Here is a 22583-nt window from a genome sequence, read left to right as displayed (position 1 = left end):
TGTCAGAGGCTTGAAGAAAAAAGGGTTTCCAAGAAAATCACCTTGACACATTTTAAAGCATGTTGGGATTTTATAGCTTACTTTTCAAGAACAGATGTCACAAGTGTGGGTAGGTTAAAATGTGAATTAAAGGGAATAAAATTCAATTCCCAGGACTCAAATTCTATTTTCTGGTGAATGGGGTGTGGCATGAATATAAATAAATAACACTAAAGAATATTTTTTAAATCTCCAAACAGAGCTTTAAGCGATATCTATATCCATCAGAGCTGCTGAAACCAGTGATATTTAATCTCTCAATGTAACATTAAGTGCAAAGAGGTTTAAAAATAAGTAGGATCCTATGAACACAGCAATTTTTATTTCATTTCCTAACACAATAGTCCATTCATATCACCACAAATAAGACTGTATCACCATATCAGACTTAAGCTCTTTACTTCTAGGAATCTGTTATCAAAATGTAAAACTTGGATTTTGGCAGAAATGTATTTGCAGGTTCAAATGGTCTAAATAGGCACATTTTGTTGCTTTAAACATTCTTGTTATCAGTCTGGCAATATGGAAAGGCTCAGTGAGTATAATTATCTAGAGCTATATTATTTTCATGACTTTAAAAAGAATGTCCTTTTTTACAAAGTGTATTATTTCCTTCCTTTAATGCATCAATTAAACATAGTTTTGGTCTCCAAAGGGTGAAATGTATATCTCTATTCTCTACTATAAATAAAGTTAGTAATTATTTAAGTAAAAGATACCATTTTCTCAAGGAGAGAGAGATGGATGGATGGAGAGATAAATAGGTAGGTAAAGAGAAAGATACACAGATACATAGATAAGTGTAGAGAATAAATAGAATATAGAGAGATACACAGATATGGAAGACTTGCATAATCCTCCTCTCAGTAAACCAACACACACTTATTTCTAGGGGGCTCTCAACCCGACTCTGAACCTACAGGACTCGCGCAGAAGCAGGATTGACATACTACACTTTATCATGTCAGGGATCCAAGAACTAAGCAGGATTTATACGAGAGACTCTAATGGTTCCAGAGTGCTGTGATGGTCTGCAGAAGTAAAATTTCACCCTGGAAAACACACCTTTATAGACACACAATAAGCCATCAGAAAAGCTCTCACTGAACATTCAGATTCATTTGGGCAAATATCTTTATAAAGATTTCTGAAAGATGAATTTGTTAGCACTTAAAAAAGAACTCTATCTGATTTCTCTGATGTGATTTCAAAAACATGTGCATGGTTGTACATATGCACACAAACACACATATATTTCCTCCATTTTTCTACAATGTTAAATAGATGCAAGAAAAAGTATAGGCTTCTGTCATGGAATTTTTAATGAATGAATGATGCTAGAATTAAAAATCTCAGGCCTCTAATCAAATGTTCTTTCTGGCTATTTATGAGAACCTAGGCTCAAGATGTGTATTCCATGCACCAATCCTCCTCCCCCCACAACCACCTAACAGCCTGTATCACAACTTTAACGTTATTTAAATATAGGTTTTGTTGGGGAATTAGAAATCCATTTAAAGCAAACAGCTCATTATCAGAGAGTATTTTTTTAAGATTAAACTCACTTATTATCTAATAGCACCTAAAACAACAAAGAAAAATAAAATGGCTATTAAACTGAGGGCCTAAACAATTCAAAAAACAAATTAAGCTTAGAGTGAAATAAGAACTGGGTTAGAAATCCTCTTCTGAACAGTTAGTATGCGAATGTAATTACTGGAGAAACTACAGCTAATCAGCTGTGAATTGTATCCATTAATTAGTATTTGCCCTGGAGAAATGAGAAAAATCAGTAACAACGCTGGCACCGCAGTGTGCTGATGAGCCACACGCGGGCTGCGCGGCGTTTAGTCAAGCAGGTGGCTCCAGTGGTCCACGTAATTTGAAAAGCTCTCACCTGAAGTACTGAGCGAGAATTACAAAATACTCCTTGCATATCTTTTGTATCTATAGAAGGCCTTAATTAATGGCTTTTAATTTGGAAACACTTGCTGATCAGGCGGGAATAGTTATAAATCATTTCAAATGGAAGTAAAGGTGTCCATTCTGTGTTGGGTAAAATATCTCCTCTACAAAAATGGCTTTAAATATTGACTTGTTGCAGGCAATTGTCTTTCTCCTGAACAGGTGACTGGAACCATGGTTCATTGTGGTAGGGTAGTCAGATAAATACAGGACACCCTGTTAAATTTGACTTTCAAACAAATCACAACTTTTTTTTTTAAATATAAGCATATCCCATGGACTATTTGGGACATACTTATACTAGAGATACTATTTGTTTATCTCCAAATTTAATTGTGTGCTGTGTATTTTTATTTTCTAAATCTGGTCACCCTCCTTCGGTGGTTAAACTAATCAAAATAAAAGGGATGACATTTTCCATTTGATTACCTTATCTAGGAATGCTAGCTTGATTTTATTTATTTTATTTTAATAATATGACCTCTGAAAATCTGTTTTACTTGGTTGATGTAAGAACAGATCTGATTCTGAGAGAAAAAGTGCTCCTTTGGGGCAAGTCTCTAATATAATGACCTCAGAACAATTAACTTAAAGTAAATTCTGTACAATTAAATTTATGTTCTAAGAGACAGTGACATCAGTAAACACATTACAGGTCTGTGGGGAAGGGGCCTTAGCTGTATTCACTACTGTCTCCCCTGCACTAACGACAATGCCTTCATATTATAAGCACTCCTGTATGTGTTGAAGGAAGAGAAAGAGAACAGGTAATCACACTTTAGTGCTTCATAGTAACTGGAGTAATATCACTTTTTTAAGATAATAGTAATAATGAGTATTTGGCCCAGGAAACCTTCTAAATGCATTAGTTCACTAAGTCTTCCAAAGTGGGACTAAACATAATTTATTTTCCCAACAACTGTAAGATAAATTACAATCTTTATTTTATAGGACAGTAGACTGAGGTCAAGTAACATACCCAAGATCATAGATTCAAACATGAAGTCTGGCATCCCTCCTACCACATCATCTGTACATTTCTTACATTTTAGTGTCCACAAAACTTGAATATTTCATTCAATGATCAGTTCAGTTTTAAAATTCTGTTTTCTCATTTATGCAAAGCTAGAATTTTCCAGAGGGTACTTGAAGGTACTCAAGTGTATCAGCCCATTCTGCATTGCTATAAAGAAATACCTGAGGCTGGGTAATTTATAAACAAAAGAGGTTATTGCTCACAGTCCTGCAGGCAATGGCATCTTCTGGGCTTCCGGTGAGGCCTCAAGAAGCTTACAGTCATGGCAAAAGGCAGAGAAAGAGCATAGAGAGAGCAGGAACAAGAGATGAGGATGTGGTGCCAGGCTCTCTTAAAGAACCAACTCTCATGTGAACTAATAGAGCAAGAACTCATTTGTCATTGCAAGAAAATGGCATTAAGTCATTCATGAAATGGATCACAAGGGAAATGCCCTTGTGATTCAAACATCTCCCACTAGAGATCACATGTCAACAGGAGATCTGGAGGGGACAACCATCCAAACTATATCACCAAGTCTAATAAAATGCTTCCACAGTCCAGCTAGGTTGGGAAAGGCTACCTTCTCTTTGATGAATCATAATGCCGGTTATAAAGTTAAAGACTCTGAGAAGTCCACAGTCAATTAATTCAACAACTATTTATGTGCCTAGTATGTGCAAGACACTATGAAGGCACTAGAGACAAAATTATGAAAAGATGACAACTTTACTGCTTACTGCTTGCATGAAGCTTACTTATTTTTAAGTGAAAGTAAACAAATGAAAAAAAGCTGTGGATCACCTCCTTTTGTTTCCCCACAATACCCTGTGGGAACACACTTTGGGAAACCATGTTCTAAGCTCTTTATTGACAATATTCTTTTATATTCCCTGAATCTTCTTTTATAAAAGATAAAATCCTAATTTTACATGGTAAAATTATGTTATATGAATCAACTAAATAAGAATTTCTAAATTATTCATTCTATGTCACCTTAACTTGGTCTATTTCCACACTTTCTAAATTCTAAATCTCCATTGATGTTCCTTCAAAGCTCTGTTACTAAGCCATACAAGGGATCGTCTATGCAATTTCAAGAGTCAAAATATTCCAGATACACTAAATGAACATCATATGAGATGATTAATTACTCTGAAGGGCATATACAAACATGAAAGAAATCAGCCCAGTGGTTCTAAAGAATACATATATAGGGAAATGGTCACTGAAAGGCAGGGGCATTTGGCAATTATGAGGTACACTGGTGGTGGTAGGGCTCTAATAGATGTGATCCCCAAAGATATAGTCCCCAAAGATATCATTATAAAGCAGAACTAAATTACTCTGCACGTCGAACTTCTGTATCTTAATAATTTCATAAAAGAACATCTTCATTGTACTTAGAGGTAGATTTGCTTTTGCTGCTTGACAAGTAATTATAGCTTGGGCAAATACAATTTATGAAGGACATCAATTAAAAAAGAGTACTGCAAGATTTTTTAGATATTAAAGACCATCGTGTTTGTGGCCTGTCTGACCGTGTGAAGTGCCAAAGTAAATTAATGCAGATTGTTAAGTCTGGCTAGTACAGCAAAGGGGCTGGAGGAAAGTAGAGCAACCCAGACAAAAACCCATCTGTAATCACAAGACGAATACTTCAGCTTGATGAGTCCACACAACATCATTTTCACTGAAATTATTTTGACACCCATGTAAAGAATTGTATAGGCTTCTAATAAAGCAGCATTAACTACAGGGTTTCAAACAGCTAAATGGCACAAATTTAATCCTGAAAAAAAAGATAATCCTTCAAATTCTCTTTTCTTTTTTTCCCATTAGATTTGTTAGCAGACACCATCCAATTTGATGCCTCACTACGGACATCTGTCAAGTAGCTTACACAAATGAACTGTGCCATTATGGATCAAGTGTGCCAAGTACGGTCACATGCTGGAAGAGGTGGGACTGCAGAGTCTATACACTCTCCAAGGCTCAGTTAACTATCCTTGGAAAAGAACCTTGGGAAGATCATCAAAGTTCAACCATTTCCAGCAGTGGTAATCCGTTTCAAGATAGAAAGCCCAAGGGAGTGAAAACAAGTCCAATATGGCAAGTGATAACAATACTGATGATTATCTTGGATGGATCTGGAGCACCACAGTAGAAAACAAAGAAAGACTTAGAGAAGAATGACAGTCTAAAGGTTAGGGGTTCAGCAATAGTCTGGAAACACAAAACTATAAACAACAGGCTATGACGTATAATTATAGCCATATAATGTGTGTGTGTGTATGCACATGTGTATATATATAATGATATAATATATATACACATACAAACATGCTAATATGCATATATAATTATATAGAGAGAATTATATACACACATAAGTATAATTACACACACACCTATACATGCCTTTCCACATGCTAAAAACTCCTCCATGATGATCTCCTAAGAACCAGACTCAAAAGTCCAACTGTCTACAGCACTTCCATTGGATGTCAATTGGTATCTCAAATATATGTCCAAAACTGAACTCCTCATCTTCTCCCCTTAGCCTGCTCCACCCACAGTCTTTCCCATCTCCTTGATGGGAAAGTAACTCACTTCCAGTGACTCAGGCCAAAACCCATTCTTGAATCCACTATTTCTCTCTCCATTTTCCCATCAAAGTTTTAGGAGATTCTGATGACTCATCCTTCCAACTATACCCAACATGGACCACTTGTCCTTCTCTCTAGATCTACGCAGGCCTAAGCCATCCAATCCCTCCTGTACCTCTGCAGCTCTCAGCTGGTCCCTCTGGCTCTACCACCCTTCCCCAACAGACTATTCTCAACACAACCCTTCGAAAATCTAAGTCAGACCAACTCATTCCTCTGCTCAAAATTTTTCAGTGACTTCCCATATACTCAGGGAAGATACTCAAGTCGTTATAACAACCCCTGTTTCTTCTCTGACCTATTGACCAATGTTCCCCTCCTTGCTCATGCTGGCCTCCTTGCTGTTCCCTCAACACCCTAGACACATTCCTACCTCTGGGCCTTTATGATGGCTGTTTTTCTTCTGCTTAGACTACTGTCCTTTCAACTGTCCCCATGGCTCACTCTCTTACCTCACAGATGTCACCTTCTCTCTGACTACCCTATCAAATTTCTTCACAGCCTCCTTCTCCACATCTAGCATTCTCTTTCCCTTTTCCCCCACTCCACTGTTCCCATGAACACTTTTCAACATCACATATTGTTGTTACTAACTTTCTCAGATGACTAGAATGTAATTTCAATGATGATAAGAAGGTTATGTCCATATTTTACATGAATGTCCCAGTTCCAAGAGTGTTTGGTAAGTAGTAGGTGTTCAATAAATACAAATGAGTTCCTGGATGTGAAATGATGCTACTCAGAATTGTCCTCTAAGCCCATCAGGACACAGTATATACACTTGAAATTCAAGTGAAAACAAGAAGCCCAACAACCACCACCACCAGCCCCTGCCCAGACCACATCTATGGGGAAAACATGGTAAGAGGAAGAAAAATAGTCAAATAAAAGTAATATTTTAAACTCTAGAGATATGTAGCTTGAAAAATGCTTTGTTCTAGAAAATGCACTAACCTTTTTGGAAAAATGATATAGTGGTCTAGATGGGTGGGGGTGGGCTGTTAAGGATGGGTGCCTTAGGTGGTTGAATACTATCTGCATGGAACACCACAGATTCTGGCCTGCAGGCAAAACACTGAGAGAGAACCAACAGTACAATGTCAATGGGGGCAAGGATTCAAGTGTTAAATTTGACAGCTAATTTTTTTTTTCTAATTTAAAATGTTCTTTTCTAAAAAAAAAAAAAAGAAAATGCTATATAGTCTCAGGGTTTTTCAAAGTGTTGTGCCAGGGACCATAGAATGATAGAAAGAAACCTGTTAAAAATGTAAATTACCCAATCCTCACGCTGGATTTTCTGTATTGATCTGTAGCAGTGGGATCCTAATGTGTTTTTTAAGCCTTTTTAAGAAACTCTAAAACACATACTATTTAATATTTGAGAACTACTAGCCAAGTTCCTCTTAGATTTAATGTGGTGGATATTTATTTTTTAAAACAAACTATTTTGGCCGGCACAGTGGCTCAAGCCTGTAATCCCAGCACTTTGGGAGGCCGAGGCGAGAGGATTGCCTGAGTCCGGAGGTTCGAGACCAGCCTGGGCAACTTGGTGAGCCCTCTCATCTCTACAATAAATCACAAAAACTAGCCGGGCATGGTGGCATGCATCTGTAGTTCTGGCTACTTGGAAGGTTGAGGCAGAAGGATTGCCTGAGCCCAGCAGGTCAAGGCTGCGGTGGCCATGAGCATGCCCCTGCACTCCAGCCTAGGTGACAAAAATGAGACAGCAACTCAAAAATATAAACTTTTCTGTACATCTCACGGAAATGCTGGGGTAGCACAAGTTGTTTTGTTTACAGTAATAAAGGCTTAGTGAAAGCATTTACTACCCCCTCTCACCTCCCTGGATTACAGAGAAAAGCAATCATGTGTGAAGTGACCATCCAGGTGATCCTATGTTGGATCAAGTAGGGAATACAAGTTCCATTGTTGGATTTTTCAGCAACTGCTATGGACCCACACAAGTAACAACAATTCCTAAATATATGGACTCTGCTCAGACGTGGAGGCCTTTGGATTTTCATGATCTGGACACATTTGAGTCTGTGAATCGCATAACCATCTGACTAGTTAAAAGTAGCAACAACAAAAAAACACCCTATCAACCCCAACTGCACTTGTTTAATATTAGGAAAATAAATATAGGTAGGAGTGGATACCAGGGTTCAAGAATTGTGGTTTTGGGTTTGTTTTTTTTTTTTCCTGTTTTGGAACAATTGAGTCATATTTGGAATTGGCCAAGCAATCAATCACCACCAATATTCAGAGAATGGGAAAAGAAGGCCTTTGATTTTACTTAAACACACATCAACAATAACAACAACAACAACAAAACAATGGAAACACATATGCTGTTGTGACCATAACTTTTGTATTAATTCTGGTTTATCTCCCCTAGCCTTATTCTCAAAAGCCTTACCAACACTTAACTGAATCTCCATTAGATACAACAAATTAATAGGATATATTCGGGGGAATACATCTACTTCTCTGTATCTGGAGAGAAACAGAAGATATGACTTTGATTTTAAGGGTCAACAACTCATTTGGGATGATGAGACCAAAAAAAAAAAAATGTATGAACCTAAGGGTCAAGTTGGTGACAAATGACTTGCAAGTTTAAGCGAAGAAAGAGACAAAAAGAGATGGTTACTCAGAGGAACAAGTCAACCAAAAAAGAAAGCTAGAGGAGAAGGAGTCCCAGGCAAAGAGAAGGGGATGAGTGAAGCTCCAGACCTACCCATGCACAGGCTCTGCTCAAAGGCAAAGCAGAGAGCAATCTGGCCATAGGAGAAAGGGGGGTAAGCTGGGAGAAGATGGTAGGTAGCCAGGCTATGATGGCCTCGAAGGCCAACCTAAATATTTCAAAATGTATTAAATAGAAAGGTCCACCAAGGATTTTTGTTAGAAAAAAAGAGATAAGGAGAAAGAGATGTAAAACCCACAGCTAAGCATATCAATAGTCTAAGATGCCCAAGATTAGTATTGTGAAAGACTGGGGGCAAAGAGACCAGTGAAGAATAATTCAACTGGTGGGAGGTTGCAAGTGTCTAGACATGGGCAGAAGCAACAGTAGGAAGAACAAAATACAGACAGCACTTTACCACAAGTCAGTCTAACTAGCTTTGAATTACAATCTCACCACCAAACTAGTTGTGGGATGGCAGACAAGTTGCCTCATTTAAGGACAAATTCGAATCCCACTTGAGCAACTTGCTGGTTATATCACTGTGCACAAGTTATTTAGCCTTCATGTACTTCAGTTTTACCATCTATAAAACAGGGATACAATCCGTATTTGCCTCATCATGGAGGTTTTGAGGATTAAATGGGCTCATACATGTAAAGCCACCTTTCTATCTGTACTAATGGCCCAGGTGACAATTTCAATGAGTTTTGCAGAAACCAAAGCAGACCATGCCTATTTTACAAACTGCTGTGGCTTATATGACAGTGCAATAGAGTTTTACTACTTTAAGATCTCCAATGGCTTCTCAAGGACACGTACAGCTAAATCCAAACTTCTTGCCATAGGCTTCAAGTCCTTACAAGATCTGGCTGCTGATTCCTTCCGCAAATTCCCTCCCAAGAGGCTGCTCCTGCCCTCCCAGTACACTGCTCTAGCTGTTCCTCCATCCCTTCTCTGGGCCATTCATTGCACCTGCTGATCTCCTTGCCAGGACCATTAGTCTCCCTTTCATCCCTTCTTCATGTAAGTTTCGGCTCAATGCCTTTTCCTCATGGAGTACTCCCAGATCAATTTAACTAAAAGGACGTGCGTATACATGTCCTCCTCAGGCCCTTACCCATTCTCCGTTTATATCCCATAAGATATATAAAGTCATCACTAACTGACGTAATGTGTTTGTCTGTTTGCTGTCTCTCTCCACTCCAGAATGAACAATCCATTTGTCTAGTTCAGTGCTGTTTCCCCTGGTCTTAGGACAATGTCTGGCTTGGTATGCATCTGTTGAAGGAATAAGTGAATAAGTAAGTCAGAGATCCAAGTTCAAATCCCAGCTTTACAACTTACACCCTAGGTATCATCAGGTAAGTTGTATCATGTTACCTCCCTAAACTTCTGTTTCCTCATTTCTAAGGAAGAAAGGATAGGACTTTGTGGAACTAGGCTATACGAGGAGAACTGAGACAGCACAAAGCTCCCTGCAAAAGATCTTATATGGAAGAGACACTTGATAAATATCAGAAATTTGGAAGTGAGAAGCCTGGGAAGATAGGAATTCAATAATCTGGGAAAAATAAAAGGGTCACTGAAACTTTTTTTTTGTAATAGCTACTGAGTCTGTTATATAAAAGATACAATGGTAGTTATTAAATTAAAATATGCATAAGATCCAGTTTCTACCAAAGAAAAGCTCTAATAGAAAAAACAGATATGATTCTACATGATAGGTGCTGCATGAATATCTGGGAAGTATGTCCCCTGGAAAGTCAGCAGAAGGTTTTAAACAAGAGGAGCCTTCTGAGTGAGGTTTTTAGGGAAGTGCAGGAGCTTGCCTATAGGACAAAAACACTGATAAAGAAAATTATTTGGGCAAATGCTTGTCATAAGAGTAAGCCCAGGAGCCCAAGAAACAGGAATGCATGCATTCTAGGTAGAGAAGACAGAGGAAAGGCTTATACGGGAGTACACAGTACTGACTATGTTTTGGGGAAACTTAGCTTAAATGTGCTTACGGATAAGAGGAGACTTGCACACGTTTGTAGGTGGGGAAAGACTGAACACAAGTGAAAAGGAAAATCATCCCACAATTGCAGAAGATAAGATCTAGAGTACAATTTCCAGAAGGTAAGAATCATGTCCATTCTATGTGTCTTCCACTATATTTGGCAAACTAGTGGGTATCTCTTATAAAATGACAGCAACTTACAAAATAGATGCGTTTGATCTGTTTTGTTTTTTGTGAGAATCACTGAAATGACAGCTAAGAATGGCCATCAGTCCAGATGGTAATTTGACTACTTTCTTGGATGTCACTAGAAGAACTCAAAAGACCCTTTCTCTAAGGCCCAAAAGATATGACATTAACAAGCAAGTTTCCATTACTAGCAGTACATCCCTTGGGCTGTAACCCATGATAAATTCTACTATCACTGGGCTTTAATCTGCCATGGACACTTTAGTGTGAATCAGTTTATAGTAAGTAGGCCCACAGATGCACACAAGATATAATCTTCAAAGATGCTCAGAAAACAACTCCTTGGCACCACCTTCCCCACCCCTGGCTGAACTGAATTCTCCTCCTCCAAGCTCCAAGCCAACCTGTGCATCACTCTACAGTGGGCTACAATGATCTATTTCAGTGTCTGTCTCCCTGCTAGACTTTCTGGGGACAGAGGCTGTGCCTCATTGGCCACTGCATCACCAGGGTCTGGCACACATTAGGTACTCAACTGTTAATGCAAAGGCCTCGGGATCAACCCCAGGGGTGCTTGCAGTAAGCAGTTTCAATGTGGTTGAAGATGTGTTACAAAGCCATTTATTTTTCTGTGCATCAAATTCAGGTGACCCGCTGCTATTAGGGTTTGCCAAAGTACTGTCAAGTCTTAAAACAAAAAAGAAATAAAATGTCACATAAGACAAAATCTGAGTTATTTTCCTTGTGCTGTGTAGTTCTTGCTGCAATCAGATGACTAAGGACCTTAGAGACTTGCTGCAGAAAACAAACTTTCAGGCCTCTAATGACATGACATATCTACACTGAACACCCTTAGTAAGTCTCCTGGGCATTACTTCTTTCACAACCATACGAAATTTCAAATGTAAAAGAGAAACAACAAATTAAATAAAATGTTCCTCATTATTTTAAAATGAAAGCCTTTTAACTACTTACAAAATGTCTTTAGTTCAAACTCTACTAACCAAGGTAGAAACATATTCTCTAATTTCAATCAATCCCTCTAATCATAATTTAGAATGAATTCCATCAAAAATCACTGACTTCTTATATTGTCTTTCATTCTTTGATTTCTAAGGTATAAAATTTAATGCTCTAAAATCTTAATCATGTTCTGATGCCAAAAACTAATATACTAATACATAGATACAAAGTTATAGATATCTAGTTATAAATATATAGGTGTACAGATCAGCCATTCTCTATTGTAGGCAATTTCATTTCCCAGGGTATATTTGATAGTGTCTGGAGAGAGTTTTTATTGTCGTGACTTCTGGCACCCCATGGGTAAAGGCCAGAAATGTTGTTAAACATCCTACAATGCACAGGACAGCTCTGCACAATAAAGAATTATCCTACCCAAAGTGTCACTAGAGACTGAGATTCCCTGATACACAGAGGGTGCCAAAAAGTTCATACTCATTTTAAGAAAGAAAAAACTGTATTAAAATTATAATACAATATACACCTATAACAAAAGGTGAATACAAGTCACGTTTGACTTCTGAAGTACAAGAAGTACTCAAAGTGGTTACCATCAGTGTCCAGACACTTCTGATTACAGCGAACTAAAATTAATACATAGATAACATCACTTAAAATGTGTATACATTTTTTGGCACCCCAAATAGATCTATCCATACATTAAGCATAAACAGGAGAAATTTAGAATATTTTAATATAAATATTAAGAGGTATTGCTTTCACACTATCCACACACAATCAATATTCTTCCTCCAAGAGGGGCTGCCTTTGGATATATTTACTTATAAGATGACTGACTGCAATTAAGGATTACCTTAAATGTGTTTCAAATATATTATCAACTAGTTGGTTGCCAGCTATGAAGCTTTCTGTTTATATAAACACTCGCTTTCTTTTTCTGCTGCAAGTAAGTCAAGAAATAGAAATAGTTTAACATGCTCTTTTAAGGCTAACATTTTTAAAAGATCAATAAACCTATAAATTCTTCCTTAAGTATTACAAGTGACTCAATGTGTTTATTTTTCAGTCTCAATCATATTTGATAAACCAAATATCTAAAGCCTACCTGACTCAGAAATGATCAAGGATAAAAGGTTCAGAGCATATATAATATATAATCATTTAAGCCAAACATGATTGCAACTGGGGTCTATTAATGTCTATTAATTCACATCTATCATAATTTAAGAGCAAGTTTTAGATATTCAATAAGAAATTATAAGAATCTATGAAACCACTGGTGAGTCTGGCTGTAGAAACATTTCAGGGCTAGTGTTTTACAGCACAGTGGCAGAGAGCTTTTGCTCACACTGCAAGAATATCTTGATTACATACATTTTTCTGTGATTTTATGATTGCATGAATTCTGTGGGGATAACTTTTTACCAGATGTGATCATATAGTTTTCATTAGTTCTCTGTATTTTACCATTTATGTTTATCTAAAATCTTTTACTAGGAAAGAGCTTACATGAGGCTCTAAATCCCACTTCTGATGAGGTCTTAGGGCAGGAGGGTTGGAAATCACATTCCTTCCAACCAACGATTCCACAATCTGTAACTTAAGATTTTATATCTTACATTATTCTAAAAGAAGGGTTTTTGCTAAACCTATATTTTAATTAGTTGAGTATGTGGCTAATGGTTTCTTAAACATAACCATAAAATAAAATCCCTTCAAAGTAGGGGCCCATTGGCTTTCATCTTGAAGACAAATAATAGAATTCAGTCAGGATGTCAATGTTAATCTGGTGTATGGCTCAAATTTATTTTAGCATTTTATATAAAATAACCATGAAAGTATTCCTAAATAAGAGAGGCATATTATTCTTGGGATCCCAAACAGTCACTGTATACTAATACATTCAAGATTACCTTAACATTTCCTTACATAAATGTAAAAAAGATGTGATTATGCAGCAATTTGTAAGCAACTCTTCTTAAATCATATATTAAATTTTACTCACTTCAGCAAAAAACAAATTCTATTCCAGAAGAGTGACTCAACTGTATTTAGGCAAATTATATCAAGTTGTAAATGCAAAAGTGACCGAAAGGGAGGTAAAACAGATGTAAAAATCTTGAAACAATCACAAAGGGAGATCAGGCTGCATTTTAAGCTAAAGACACTATGAATACTACCTAAATATGTATTAACCCTCTTGATACACCACAGTTAAAATGCAATATATTTGGGGAGAAAATTCTTGCTAGGGAGCTAAAAAAAAAGATGGCACACTACTTAGCTTTAAAGTAAAATGTTAGCACCTTATTTACAGTGACTCTCATACAAAGTGCATGTATTACCATACATACTGACTCCATCTATTCCTAACAAAAAAGAAATATTTTTCTCATTGCTTCTAGTGGAGGAATATATATGGCACATAGGAAAAATTACTACACATTCCACAGAGCTGGTTAATAACTGAGGGGGAAAGTAGAATCCATCTATAAAGCTGATCTATAAATTTCTTTGGCCATAATAAAAAGAAGTTATAGGTATGATTTTTTTTAAGAACTGCAGCTGCCTTCATATCAAGATTAATATTGAAAATAAAGCCCGTATAATAGGGCCCCTGGGATAAGTAACAGATTCCATGAGGGATGCCCATCTGGCACTGGCCATAAGCTGCTCCCATTTCCACTATGCTAAACACCCCATACCAAAAACACGCTCTCACAGAAAACTCATGTCTCAAAAACGATGCATATCACCCACGCTGTCTCACTTTCATGTTTTAATGACTTTAATAAGATTATAATAAGGTGAAGCTGACTACCCTAATGCACAAGTGAAAAAGGAGGGGTATATAAAAGGATCACTCTCAACAAAAGGGATCAGAATTCTCCATGGCAAAACAAACTCTCCAGAGATAACAGGAAATAAACTGTTTTAAGTTAAACTTCTTGACTCTTGCATTGACTGGAAGAGCTGAAGACACCACATGTTTACCTAATTCCAGCACTGTGCAATTAGAAACTTCTCTCACATGCCTTTGGACAATGAGCTAAAATGAAACCCTTGTGTGTCTACCTATATACCCACTGGGTAAAATGGTGAAGTTACCTCCTTTCCTAGACAGGGCAGTTTTTAATACATGAAAAGTAACTTTACCAAAGAGAGAAGATTTAGTTCCTAGTGCTAGAAGTTGAAGTTAATGCTTTATGTGGTCAACTGGAACTATATACAGTGTTTCTTTGGGACAAATATTAAGCAAGAGATCCTCACGCAGGCCTTAAGAAATTTGAATGATGGAAGCTACAGATAATAATATAGGATTTTATAAAGCAGCAATAGTTACAAAGCAGAAAACTTATTTTGACACCAAACAAAATATAATATACTTTAAATGGAGCCTAGAGTTCATCAAACCTTATGGACTCTAATACTACAGAGAAATTTCTTTACCTAAACAAGGTCTTTCTAAGAGTTTGTTTTTGTTGTTGTTTTGCATCAACGATAAACATTCTAGAAAGGTTCTATGTCTCAAGTTTGTTGATTTTGTTTTAAGCAATTCTGAAGTAGTTTGCAAGACAAAAGAAAATAGTCATGGCATAATAGGAAAATCACAATTCAAAACTATATACAGTGTGATAGAATTTTTTTCTCCTTTCTTTTCTGTCTTCCATGCTTCCTAACGTTAATATCTACTAGTTCTAAAATCAGATATATATGTACAATAGAACTGCTCAAGAAGGATATCCATAATCTCTATTCAGCATAAAGCTTGTAAATAAACATAAATCCTGTAAATAAATAACAATAGTCAGATTTTAATGTTCGTTCATTTACTCGTTCTTACAACAAGTATATTCTGATCAACACCTATATGCCAGGAAGTTTGCTGATGAAGTGAGACTATAACATGAGTCCCTCTCCCACAAAAAAAGATCCCTGTCTTCAGAAAGCATCTAGCCCAGCACGGGGACATAAGTATACATATAAATGAATGAATAAATAAATATGAAACTTTCCCTGTGAAGAATGCCATGAAGAAGGATATAAAGTGGAGAATGGATTAGAGTGGGGACTGTTACACCAGTTAGGAAAATAGTGCAGCAGATCACTGCTGATGATGGTAGCATGAACTCAGAGTGTGATAGAGGGAAGAGAGTAGAGACAAGGAAAGTTGAAAAGTGGTTGGATGCGAGGAACTTCCTTAGGAGTGTTTTCCCTGGACTTGATGATAAGTTGAGAGAGATGAGGAAGAAGGGACTGTCAGGTTTGGCGCTGCCAAACTGGGTATGTGGCAATACCAGTGACACAGGAGAAGATGAACAGAATTAGTCTTTGGGCGGTACACTGAATCATGGGTGCATTTTTTTAAATGTTGGAGTTAAGATGCCAAGAGATGTCTATAATTTTCAAGAAAGGTCTAGAATGGACTTTTTTAATATGAGACTCTTGTGAGTCTCACGGGTGCAGGTGTTCAATGAATTCATAAACATAAATGAGACTGGTTAGGGAGAGCCTCCAGCGTGAGGTGGGAAGAGACCTAGAGGAGAACCTTGAGGAACTCCAACACTGATGACCAGAATGTTGATTCAGCAAAAGAGCCTGGGGAAGAGTAGCAAGAGATGTTAAGGGAAGCTCTGAAAGGGTGGTATTCCTCACATCAAGAGAAGATTTCAGGAAGGATGAAGTTAAATAATGCTGAATGCTACAAAAGCTTGAAGTATGATGTGGCTAAAATGTATATGGTTGGTTTAAAGACACCAAAGACACTTTTCCACATGTCAAAAGCACAGAGCATAAATACAAGGGAGGGTTAACACCAACTGCCCTTAAGAGTTGTGAAGGAAAGACAGGCATCCATGCACCTACACAGAACCATATCCAAAAGAAACTCAAATACTCAACTCCAGTTTGGGTGGGAGAAAAGAAAAGTGGCCGAGAGTAAGAAGGGCTGCCATGGCCAATGAAGAATTACAGATAAAAGGGAAAATATGGTGACTGTTCAAAATATGATCTTGATTTGTTATGAGAATAAAAATAAGTAGCATTATGCTTTTAGCATATTCATCTGTAGGTAAAGTCTAAAAGTGTCTGTAAATAAATATTCCTTAGAACAAAAGGACAAAAAAGATTTTCTATTAATAAAAAATAAAGCAGAAGATGCATCTTTTGGGATTAGTGAGAACACCCTGTTTGCCAGTGGGAAATGATGACAGTTGCACATCCCAGAAACTGCTGGTTTTTTATGGTGATAAGCACAGCACCAAGCCCATTCTCGATCCCACATCCCTCTCTGTCAGGAGCCACCAGAGCAGCTGTGTTAGATGACAAAAAAAAAAAAAAGAAAAAGACATCCCCTTCATTATGAAGGGTGACAAAATGGAGAAAAATAAACTTCCCCAATGCCCTTTTACTACTAGGAAATGTCATGTATTAGAAGGTAATATAGATTGCTTTTGCCTCAAGACCTACTACTTCTAAAATAGGGATAACTCAATTTAAACACACATGTATTGAGCAAGAAACACCTCTTATCCCCAATTTTATACACCCAATTCCTTTAAGTATGAGAAACTGTCTGGATGTGTTCATAAGAAAATGACATCTACTAAAAGAAACGAGATTAAAGCATTGTTCCTGTCTCTGGGACAACACATTTGTAAATCTGAAACTGCCATTTTCCCATATCTTCTCAGTAATGTTTATAAGCAAAAGAATCAGACTAGAGTTGGCAGTTGAAATTAATGCATAAAATATTAACTGGAAATTTCTAATACAATTTGAAATCATTTCTCAAAGCAATTTGCTAACCGTTGATATTGGGTCCCTTTGAAATGGACAGTTCTATCTGTGGAACAGTGTGAACTCCTACAATTCTGTACATTTTGTAATCACATATTTAATGACTAACAGTGAAAAGCAAACATTTCCCCAATTCTGATATGTATAAAAAGTGACATTTTCCCCTTTCATCTGAAGTCCTGTTAGTTCTACTAAGTAAGTCAAAGGTAAACTTCGAAGTGCTCAAGGCTGACAATGAGTAACTTATGTACTTTCTGCATAAGAATACATCTGTATATGTATCCTGGCACATATTTTATTTCTTAAACATCCTGCATTTTCCCAACTCCAGGCCATCCCTTCCATCTGAAATGCTTCCTCTTCCCACTTCCATTCCAAAACACCCCTGTCCCCGGCTCATGGCCTCCATGTATTCATCCATGTATTCATCCAAAATTCCATGTATTCATCAGGGTTCAGTGCAAACCACCTCCTCTGCAGCAGGAACTTCTCTCTGCTCGGGCCACCAGTAGTGCAGGCCCCTCCTTTGGAATCTTCAATGTGCTTCCTTTCCATCTCTCATATAACACAGCCTGTGCTGAAAATAGTTAATTTCTCTTCTATCCCACCAGCCATGTCCCCCACTACATCAGAAGCTTCGTAAAGCCAAGGATCATCTTTGTACCCACATGACTCTTTTGCAGGACTAACTACATACAGTGCTATCTATATTCACAGAGGGGACACAAGAAGTGTTTGGTTTTAATTTTTCCTTCTTGCATAAACACTTTTGCTTTTGGTTTTTTTAGTGGAAAAGGAAATACCAATTGTACAGAAGGGAAAAAAAAGGTCACAGACAGAAGTAAAGCATAATCAGAAAAAAGGACTCGGCAACCCCCTCGGGTCTCCTCCCACTGTGGGAGCTTTTCTGTCCTCTCAATAAATCCTGCTTTCTCAAAAAGAAAAAAAAGCAAAGGACTCAAATCTTGACATTATTTTACTAGGGTTCTAAAAAGTAGATGAAAAAAATTGTCTGTAAATCTATGACTGACTCATTTATTCCACAAATATATACTGAACTTTCATAAAGGAATATCTAAGACACAGAGAGAGACATGCATAACATACATACACATACACGATTAATAAGCCTTGGAGACATAAGGATCAAACATATGTCTCTCCCAATAGGTATAAGCTTTATATTATTAGGTTTCTGATTTCGCAGAGCTTCTCCAAGCACTCAGCAATCCCTTGCAACTGTTCCTATCCCATTTCCCCACAGCAGCCCTGCCAAGCTCTCTGCCCCAATCTTCACCCACCCCTCCACAAAAGAACTCTGTTCCTCACCAAAAATAAAAAAAACAGAGGCCATCATGCATAGAGTTCTTTGACTATCACCCCAATCCAGCACCTTAAATCATCTCCTTCCTTCCTTTGCCCAGGAAAACATATTCTTTCACCTGTACTCCAAGTATCATCCCACCCTCAACCCACTCCCACATCTTGATTTGGCTCTATCAACTGACCTCTCACTGGAGTCTTCAGCTTTTCCCACTCCATAGTTTCCTCCCTCAACCTATTAAAATGTTCTAATCCCATTCATCCTTATGGTGTAGGGGAGCAAATACTTCTGAGCCCTTCTCAAATTAATATCTCACCATCCTCTCCAAACCCACTAACTGCATCTCCATCTCCACATCTTGATTTGACCTCCTTAACCCTTTAATTCTCCTACAATCTATCTTCTTCTATCTAAAGAGCTTCAATCATTAAGTCTACTATGAACTTTTCATCACCAAAACCCATGGACACCTCCCCCATAGTCTCTTGGTATCAAATGATCACTTTTCCTCCTCTGACACCTTCAGCCATTCCCTTTTTTGAAAGAGTATTTTCATTTGAAAATAGTTACTCAAAGCCAATGTTCTTATCCTCCTGAAAATTTCTCAGCTTCTTCTTAACATATGCTCTGATAATTCATCATGTCCCAATGCATCAACTCTCAACAACATTCCCCAGTCTAAATACCTTTTATTACACTGAGTTGCAAATTTCCAACTCCTGAATATTGCCATGGATGCTTTACTAACAACATATAAAACAAATCCAATGAAGAGCCTATTTTTACCCGTTTCAGACATGCTCCTCTCAAGTGACCCATCACTCCATTAACGTTCCCTTCCAAAGCAGCCACCTTTGATTCTCTCTCATACTCTTCATGAGGTCATTCAACTGTGCCAACTATACAAACATCTTTCACATCACTTCATATCCATCTAATAGTACTACCAATCTTAACCTATCTTCAGATCCCTTTCTAATCCACCCTCCACACTGAGTCTAGTTACCTTTCTAACATTTATCTTCTAAATAACATTTTATTACATTGTTAAAAAAAAAAAAAAGGAGAATACTAGAAAGTAAGAGGACTAACATAAAAAGCATTTCTTACTCCACCAAGATGACCACTCAATATTTTGGCATAATACTTCCCTATCATTTTTTCTCTCTCTGTAATGTATATAATTTTTTAAACAAAGTTAGGATCAAAATATATTTAGTATACTTTTCAATTTGAAAGATATCTGCAATATTTTCTTCACCAAGACTTTCCAAGATCATATTTTTAATAGTTATATAGTATGCCAAGGCATGGCTACAGCGTAATTTACTAAAGCAGTTTTCAGTAGTTACCCCTCCAAAATGGAAAGTTGGCATACATGTCACTGTCAAGGCTAAAATCTTTCAACAGTTGCCCACAGTCTACTAATTACAAATTCCTTATTCACAAATGAACTCCACTTTCTCTATCTAGCCCCATTCCCTTCTGCTCCTGTCTCCCATTGTCAATCTCATCATCTCTACTCCCATGATCCTTTGCTTTTTCTTGGTTCTTTCAGTCTCTCTCCTATATGTGCCCTTTCCTCTTTGCATCCAATAGTGTCTGTTGGCTGCCTGTTTATCTTCTACACTGTTGGTGGGAATGCAACGTCTTTGGAAGACAGTGTGGTGATTTCTGAAAGAACTAGAAATTGACCTTTTGTAGGACCCAGCAAACCCCTATTGAGAATATACTTGGAGGAACCCAAATCATTTACAAAAAAGATACCTGCACACGAATGTTTATGGCAGCTCTATTCACAGTTGCAAAAACATGGAACCAACCATTCTGCTCATCGAAGATGGACTGGATAAAAAAATAAATGATACGTATACACAATGGAATATTATGCAGCCATAAAGAAGGACAAACATATGGACTTTGCAGCAACTTGGATGGATTTAGCATCTATCAAATTCAGTAATCTATCACAGAAACAAAGAACAGAGCACCATATGTTCTCACTCATAAGTGACCTTGAACAATTATCATAATACTATAAGAAAGGGATTGGCAGTAGTGGGAAAAGTGCCAGTGGTGGGGGGTGGGTGGGTGAGATCAGCAGAAGAGGGAAACTGCCATGGGAGGGAGGGGCACACCTCATCAACAAGGGTACCTGCATAATGAACATTTGTATACCTAACTCTGAAGTGTACCCCACATCTTTAAAATAAAAAATAAAAGCATCCAATAGTGAACTTTCTTTCTTCATCCCAGGCCTCACTGTTATGATGCTGAAGACTTTTCAAACAGGGATGTGACTGGTTTGTCTTTCTGCTAATCACATTGTGATTCCCCCTCCAAAATCATCTTGTTACACAGCCAAAGAGTTATAGCAGTCCCTCAAGTTTGTGTTAAATAAGTGGGAACGTGGTTTCTTCATTTGAATCTGTCACCAGAAAAGGATTGATTATATAATGCTTACAACAAGAGCTCACATGTATTGAGTGCTAAGTATGTGCCAGGATGTATAACTTTGATCTTCAGAGTTGCAATTTTACATATCTTTGGGTAATTATTTGACTGATTTGCTTGCCTCGCCCACTGACTGTATATGTGACAAAGGAGTTGTGTTGCTGTTGTTCACTCTTTAGTTCTCAGTATTGGACACACTTATGTGGAACATTGTAGGCACTAAATAATTATTTTCTGCATAAGTGAAGAAATGACCCTGTGAGGTCATTCACCGTGTTATCACCATCCTTAGAGAGGGGGAAGTAAAGCATAAGCACTTTGGTTGGGGTTTCACATCAAAGATGAGAAGATGACATGTCAGTATGTTTCAATATTTCATTACAGTTTTTCTGATGGCTTCTTGCCTCTTGTGAAAGAAGGTACCACTGGCTACATACTAAGCCATGCTCAGGATAACACGCCACATTGCCAGGAGCAATAGGAAGCAATTAGTTTTTGAAAGGCTCCAATCTGAACAGCAACAAAGGCTGACTTTAAAACATTAGTCCCTCAGCTGTTTCTGGCTTTATAAATTCTATGTATTTCCCCAAATGGGTCTGTACAATAAAGTTTGTTACCAAAATTGTGTGTCAATATTTAAGAAACTTTTTAATAGTGCTGTGTTCTGTTACTTTTCAAACTACAAAAAATATGTGTTCCTTAATTTTTTCCTTTATGTAGAATGTTCCTGAGAAACTAAATTTTATATGCTGTATCCAGGACCTAAGGCAGATGGTCAATCAAAATTAAGTCACTCTTCCTCTTTCCAACTGAGTTAGGACTCCACATGTTACCAGGTGTTATTAGATATGACAAGGAAAAAAAGGCCCTATCTTTGCTTCTGATTTGCAGGATGATGGAAAGCATCTTCCTTTTTTTCACCAACAGTAGACTCTTTCAACTCCCAATTTTGTTTTCATGAGAGGCACAAGATAGATCAGACAACCCTACTGCTAAAAGAAGTTCACTTCAGCTTTCGTTCTGAGAACAGTCAGATCAAAAGAATTTTTCTGAAGGCAAAACAGGTGGGTTTTTCCCTTTATACTTACAAGTGAAACAAACATGTACTTTGTACTTCCATTGAACACGGAACAAGTGGACAGAGCTGAGCTTCCCTGTGCTTAGTCAATATTCATACCTGCAAAGGACTCCAGTTCTACAAAAGAAATCGGTGTCTGGAATCAGTGACTTATAACTGGGGCAAAGGGAACAGGCTCTCAATAGCAGTATTCTGAAAAACTTGCACAGAATAACATGCAAATGAAAAAGAGATGTAAAGCAACACTGAGAAATATTTAATCTTGGACATACATATGCATATATGCAGACCCACACCCCTACCCTTACACACCCACACTCATACACCCATATATACATCAGCCCTCTTCCTCTCAGAAACTCACTCTTTGGAAAAG

At 37.5% G+C, this 22583-nt stretch overlaps 1 protein-coding gene across 1 annotated transcript in view; it reads right to left on the bottom strand.

Annotated features, from left to right (window-relative positions):
* The window catches only part of TOX3 (TOX high mobility group box family member 3), a 103794-nt gene that overhangs the window by 30201 nt on the left and 51010 nt on the right, over window positions 1-22583 (bottom strand). The window lies entirely within an intron of this gene.

Source organism: Carlito syrichta, unplaced genomic scaffold (genome assembly GCF_000164805.1).
Source record: "Carlito syrichta isolate Samal-C Ts95f unplaced genomic scaffold, Tarsius_syrichta-2.0.1 Scaffold314332, whole genome shotgun sequence".
Lineage (NCBI taxonomy): Eukaryota > Metazoa > Chordata > Mammalia > Primates > Tarsiidae > Carlito > Carlito syrichta.
This window is presented reverse-complemented; position numbering and strand designations above follow the sequence as displayed.